Genomic DNA, 6,198 nt, shown 5'->3' with positions numbered 1-6,198 from the left:
GGTCTCCTGTCTGTGAGTGTTTAACCCTACCCTCTCCTGTGCATCCACATGGATGCTCTCACGCGGATCACCTCTCTTGGTATCACCTGTAAACTTACTGAGGCTGCACTTGATCCCATCATCCAAATCACTGGTGAAAATATTAAACAAAACTGGCCCCAGTACTGAGCTCTGGGAAACGTCCCAGGTGACCAGCTGTTGGCTGGGTTAACTCCATTCACTGTGGTTCTTTGATCACGGCCATCCAGCCAGTTCCTCCCTCAGTGCCCGGTACCCACGTCCAAGACATGATTTTCCTGTGTCTCCACATGAGTACTGTGAGAAACAGTATCAAACCCTTCACTAAAATCTAAGAATCATAGAATATCTTGAATATTTATCAGATTTCATGGGTTTCTCTTCCCCAGAGTGCTTTATCTCAGCAGACTCTAAGAAGCAGATCTGATGAGCTAGATGTCTGCTCTCCTGAAGTCCAGGCATGTAAGCTTGCTACTCAGCCTCCTGGCTGTCCACATGATCATGGATATGGCCTATTTTCACTGCTGCCAAAAATGACTTTGGCTGGTTTTGTTCACTTAGAGAGAGCACAATGGTGGCATTCAAATATAGGGTGTGGGAGATGAACCCAGGACCTCTTTTACCCTAAGTGAGAACCATGTCCCCAGACCAAAGAGTCGCAGTGTGCAGTTGCCTGGCTCCTACAGCCCTGTGACATTTGTTCATGTCCTTGGGCAGCACTTCCACTGGCACCGCTGGGCTCACGCCTTGCAGCCAGTGGCAAGTGCAGATAGGATGTAGGGCGTAGGGCTGTGTGGGGTTACACCTGACATTCCCTGCCAGAATGGGGACCATGGGGCAGCTGGGGCTGCCTGGAAATACCCACAAAGATGGATATGCCAGATGTGTGAGCAAAGAGTTCCCCCTAAAGTGGGCTGGGCTACTGTGGACGATGGGCGCTGGACACAGCATGAGGCAGGGTTTTCCTGCACAGGTTTGAATGCAGCTCACAATGATGGATAATACCCCTGGTCTACAGCTGGGGGGAATACGTTGCCACCTGTTGTTGACCCCCTGCCCACACATCTTCCATTCTGCCCCATGGGCCTTCCCCTCTTCTTCCTCCTAGGGACATCCCTCAAAGCCAAGTTCTTTTACTTACCTGGGTTTCTCCGCACTGCCAGGCACAGAGTCACCAAACTGTTGATAGTGGAGGGACCTCTGGAGGCCATCTGGTCCCAGTGCCACTCAGACTCTGCACGTAGCAGAGGGGTTGAAACTAGATGATGATTGTGGCCCTTCTCAACCTAGTTCATTCTATGATTCTATGAAATCTGGGAATAAAACTCACCTAACTGAATGGCAGGTTAGAAAGCTGGCATTGCTTTATTGCAGCACTGGCTGCACGGGGGATCATTCCTCCCAGCATGCACACCCACTACCTGAAAAGCACACTGATGTTACGCATTTTAACATGTGAATATTCACGTCATTTCTACAAAGTGCCCGCCTAGAAGCACTATACATATTAAAATCTGGCACTACTCATGTTCTGGGGGCTTCCGGAAAGGAGTTTGTTGGTTGTCTCCACACAAAAGAATGCTTGTTACAAAAGCCAGGTCCCATATGTGGTCAGAAAGCTTTAACCTTGTTAAAGCGTTTAACCTTGCTAGAACACCTATGATCAACCCTAGTGGGGCACGGTTTACCTCCTCCTCAAAGCTGGTGGAATGCTGAGTCCGTGCTTTTTAGGTTGTCCTTATCTAGAAGCAAAACCCTTCCCAAGAGAACAGTTCTGCGGAGGTGTTCCAACCAATTGCTGAAAGCCCGGAATTCCTTGACAGGTATCAGCACTCAAGCACAGGCGCCCACAGCAGCTGGCCCAGGACTGCATCCAGACGCTTCTGAAGGTCTCCAAGGGCAGAGACGGCACAGCCGCGCTGGCTGACGGCTGGCAGCGCTCGGTCGCTCGCACCGTGAGACGCTTTTCCCCCCCTCCCGTCCGCACAGCAGCAGCGCCGCTCCCTGCGCAGCCCGGCCCACTGACCAGCACCGCCACGCGGATGCCGCGGCTCGTTGGTCTAGGGGTATGATTCTCGCTTAGGGTGCGAGAGGTCCCGGGTTCAAATCCCGGACGAGCCCTCCTTTTTTTTGGACGACACCTACCGTGTTCCTCCTTCACCGGACCGCGCACTGCTGAAAAGCCAAGGCAGTTGCAGTGCTGGGATCGCGCCTCTGCACAGGTAACAGCGGCGATATCCGCTGCGCAGCTCTCCGCGTATCCAGGCAGGACTTGAGATGCTCGTCCCATCCTGTCTGCCCAGAGCCTGGCTGGGTCTCTCCAGGGCTTCCTCACTGAGCTGCATACCCTGCTGATGGGCGTACAAGGGGTCTTTGGGAAGCTCTCCTCACCCCCCCGCAGTTTTACCCACCTTGCCTGCTGCTCCCTCTTCTCTGCCCGAATGTTCTCCCCAGACAGACATTCTCAGATCCTGCTTTGCCACCCCTATTCCTGCCACAGCAATAGTTCCCTGACGCCATGGATGTGCCACCCCAAAAATGCCACCTCTCCCCTCAGCACCAGGCACTGCCCTCCTTGCCACATTCCTCACCATGAGCCGGGTGTTGTGTGAGTGCCTAAAATGGAAGGGTTTGTCCTGGAGTTGAACCCAGGACCTCTCATCACCCTCACTGAAAAGTGAGAATCACACCACTAGACCAGGTACAATTTATGGGACTGTGATGGGCGACAGGAAGTGGAGAGGCTCCATTGAGTGCTCTGGTCATCAGGAATAGGCACATCCCTCTTGTTCTGCAGCCTGTGCTGTGGGGGGGCACCTGGATCTGGCCACAAGCTGTAGCAGCTCTATCTCCAAAGTTTTAGGGGCAATGGGACCATCAGGCTGTGGATGGGAATTCAGTCATACAAAGGATTACAGTTCAGTGGTAGAGTGCTGGCTTTGCATTAAAGAGACCTTGGGTTCAAGCCTCAGTGTCTCCAGTTGTTCTTGTTGTAGTTGTTTTTTGCCCTTCCTGTGAAAACCTCCTCATGGGGGCTGTGGTATTAGAATCACACTTCCCCCACTGAGGCACAGCCAAAGGAGTTTTGTGCTATGCACCATGGCCCCATATGGAGCCGTATAATGGGGGCGTGTTTGGTGCTGGCATCACCCAGTTGTGCCATCCACATGGCCCTCTGAAGCCCCTCACACACTGAGCAGTGCTGTGAGCCTGCATTTTGTCTCTTTTGTCCCTGTGACACATTGCTACCAACAGCTCTGAGTGCCATTCCAGCAGACCAGACATCTGCAGCGTTAGTGTCAGGCAGTGGGGTCCCATCCCATCCCTGTCCATGCCCACCAGTTTGTGGTTGCCCAAAAGAAAAGCTCATGCCCCTGATCCCCAGCCACCCAGCAGCACCAGCCAAAATCCATCGCTGTGAGCAGGATTCGAACCTGCGCAGGGAAACCCTATTGGATTTCAAGTCCAACGCCTTCACCCCTCGGCCATCACAGCCCCATGTGGCCTTGTTTTGCAACCTACAACTTCCCTGTTCTGGGGGTCCAGCTGCAGAAAGGGAACCCCTACAGTCATCATGGAGAGACCCATGTTTGCAGCAGCCCCAGAGCCACAACCCCCAGTGCTCACACTCACCTCCCCCCCTATCATCAGGTCATCAGGGTTGCAAAAAGGAAATGGTGGGGGGATATTTCACACCTGAATCATACCCTGAGACCAACAAGCCAGGGCATACAGATGCCTGGGCCCCCTCACCTTACTTCCTGTTGGCCATCAAAGTGCTGTGGGCAGCGCTACCTTTTGTTCTCAGTGCTGGTTTCCAGAAGGACCATGCTGATTGCCCTAAGGAATGGAGCAGGTTACATGAGAGACCTTCATTCTTCTTGTTTTTGAGTGCAAGAGATCCCAGGTTGAACTCCTGGAGTTGGCCCCTCCTTTTGGGTACCACTGCCCTGCTCTGGCTGCCAGCACGGAGCTCCTCGTGGGCCCAGCTCCAGGTGTTATCCCCCCAGTGAGGCCCCACTGCTGCTTGAAGTGACACACAGGATGGGTCCAATGATCTCAACCCCATACTTTGGCTCCTGGTCCTGCTGGTGACCCCAGTAGCAGGAGGATGGAGACAGGAGCTTGGCAGGGTCATGGAAACCTTGGGAGCACCCCATTAGGAAAGGAGCATGTGGGCACCATGGCTTAGCTGGTTAAAGCGCCTGTCTAGTAAACAGGAGATCCTGGGTTCAACTCCCAGTGGTGCCTGGCCTGGAGGTTGCTTTTCTTCCTGGCCCCTGAGTTTGGGCTTGTGGGCTGGGGTCTTCGCCCTCACCAGAGGCACTTCATTGCTGCCTGTGTCCTCCTACTCTTCTACCTTGCTGCTCCCATGATGCACCCCTTCCCAATGACAAAGCAGTCCCATGCAGTCTGAATATGCCTTTTTACTCCAGAGCTCATTTCAAGGGGAGACAAAGAGTGTCATGGATACACTAGGGCTTATCAGTAAGTCTGGGCAGGGGTAGAAAGGGAGCTCCATGCAGTTCATGGGTTTCACTGGCAGCAGAAGCGCCGATCACTCAGGGCCATGTCATTCCTTTCCAGCACTGCACAGACTCCTGCTGTTTCTGGGTGCCACACAGTTCCCTAAGGCACCAGGAGCTTCAGCTGCCCCACAGGCCCCAGGCAGAGCACAGTTCCTCCAGCACCTGCCTGCTGGAGCAGCAGAAGCATGTGCTGGTGGCAGCCACTTCATTGTGCAGCAGCCTATGCTGGAGCACCCGGGCCTGCAGTGCAGAGCCCTCCTGATGCCCCCTGGTTGGGGACACCGGAGGACCTCTGTCCAGATGCACTACTTAGAAAGAAACAGAGAGCTGTCAGCATGGGCCAGAGCTGCAGAAGGACACAGCCCGATGGTGCTGGGGCATTGTGGAGATGGTTGTCCACCCATGATGGGTGGAGCCATCAGGTGCTCTGAGGCTCGGCTGTGTGGCTGCTGAAGAGGTCCTCCCCATGGAAACAGTGCAGCTGAACCCTGTTCAGCACCGTGTTATCCTTCCTCAGACCCCGGGGCAGCTCCACCTGTGAGGAAGAGAGCTGGGTTTGGGTCCCCGTGGGGATCCCAGGCTGGCTGCCACGCAGAAGGCTGAGCCTTGAAGCTCACGCTGCTGGTGTCAGCGTGCCCCAGTGCCTGGCACGGCTGCACTGCCCCAAGCTGTCCTCCTACACCTGCCCGCGTGGTGAGAATAGCAGGAGGGCCCTGCAGAATCTCGGTTACCTTCCTTGGGAGCACAGGCCCGTGAGAGGTAAATTCTGGTGCCGAGGGCTCGGCTCGGGGCTGCTCGGGCACCACGGGGCCTGGCACCGTGCTGTCTGGCTCCAGGCCTCCGCGACGGCAAAAGCGACGATGAGGGTGGGATTCGAACCCACGCGTGCAGAGCACAATGGATTAGCAGTCCATCGCCTTAACCACTCGGCCACCTCATCCTGCCCGCGCCGCCCGCCCCGCCCCGGCCCCTCCCTGCCGCCCGCCCCGAGCGCCGCCCGCCCGCCGCACTGGGCTGTTACAGGCCTCGCGAGGAGCGGCGCAACACAGCCCTCTTAGCGCAGCAGGCAGCGCGTCAGTCTCATAATCTGAAGGTCCTGAGTTCGAGCCTCAGAGAGGGCACTGTTTTAGCTCCGTGCCGGGGGATGCGCCGTGCCCCGAGGCGTGCCGTTTTGCAGCAGCGCGTGACCGCCGGCAGGGCGGCCCCATGCGGAGCTCGGTGTTGATTTTGGTTGGACCGGCTCCCCCCTGGACTCCACATGCAGAGCCCAGGAGCGGAGCTGTGAGATGCAACAAAACGAACAGTCGCACAAACAAACAAAATGGCAATTCTAAACGATAAAAAGAGAAACGCGCTGCCCTCTCTGAGGCTCGAACTCAGGACCTTCAGATTATGAGACTGACGCGCTGCCGGCTGCGCTAAGAGGGCTGTGACAGCGCGCCTCTTCTCGGGGGCTGCAGCGCGCCGCCGTGCGCCCGGGGGGAACTGCGCTCCCTGCTGGCAGCGGGCGGGGCGAGCGGGCGGGGCGGAGTGCGGCGGGAGGGGTCGGGGTGATGCTGCACAAAGCAGGACGAGGTGGCCGAGTGGTTAAGGCGATGGACTGCTAATCCATTGTGCTCTGCACGCGTGGGTTCGAATCCCACCTTCGTCG

General features: G+C 56.2%; 7 non-coding genes across 7 annotated transcripts; 4 read left to right on the top strand and 3 right to left on the bottom strand.

Annotated features, from left to right (window-relative positions):
- Positions 1-2,067: 2,067 nt before the first annotated feature.
- On the top strand, positions 2,068-2,139 carry TRNAP-AGG. Its single transcript has one exon. It is a non-coding gene; the product is annotated as a tRNA-Pro (tRNA).
- A 1,292-nt stretch (positions 2,140-3,431) lies between these two features.
- On the bottom strand, positions 3,432-3,513 carry TRNAS-UGA. The gene has a single exon. It is a non-coding gene; the product is annotated as a tRNA-Ser (tRNA).
- Positions 3,514-4,195: 682 nt separating this feature from the next.
- On the top strand, positions 4,196-4,269 carry TRNAT-AGU. The gene has a single exon. It is a non-coding gene; the product is annotated as a tRNA-Thr (tRNA).
- Positions 4,270-5,405: 1,136 nt separating this feature from the next.
- TRNAS-GCU lies at positions 5,406-5,487 on the bottom strand. The gene has a single exon. It is a non-coding gene; the product is annotated as a tRNA-Ser (tRNA).
- Positions 5,488-5,595: 108 nt separating this feature from the next.
- Positions 5,596-5,668, top strand: TRNAM-CAU. Its single transcript has one exon. It is a non-coding gene; the product is annotated as a tRNA-Met (tRNA).
- A 234-nt stretch (positions 5,669-5,902) lies between these two features.
- On the bottom strand, positions 5,903-5,975 carry TRNAM-CAU. Its single transcript has one exon. It is a non-coding gene; the product is annotated as a tRNA-Met (tRNA).
- A 141-nt stretch (positions 5,976-6,116) lies between these two features.
- Positions 6,117-6,198, top strand: TRNAS-GCU. Its single transcript has one exon. It is a non-coding gene; the product is annotated as a tRNA-Ser (tRNA).

Source organism: Centrocercus urophasianus, unplaced genomic scaffold (genome assembly GCF_019232065.1).
Source record: "Centrocercus urophasianus isolate 14NV4802_14NV808 unplaced genomic scaffold, USGS_Curo_1.0 seq_20, whole genome shotgun sequence".
Classification (NCBI taxonomy): domain Eukaryota; kingdom Metazoa; phylum Chordata; class Aves; order Galliformes; family Phasianidae; genus Centrocercus; species Centrocercus urophasianus.
This window is presented reverse-complemented; position numbering and strand designations above follow the sequence as displayed.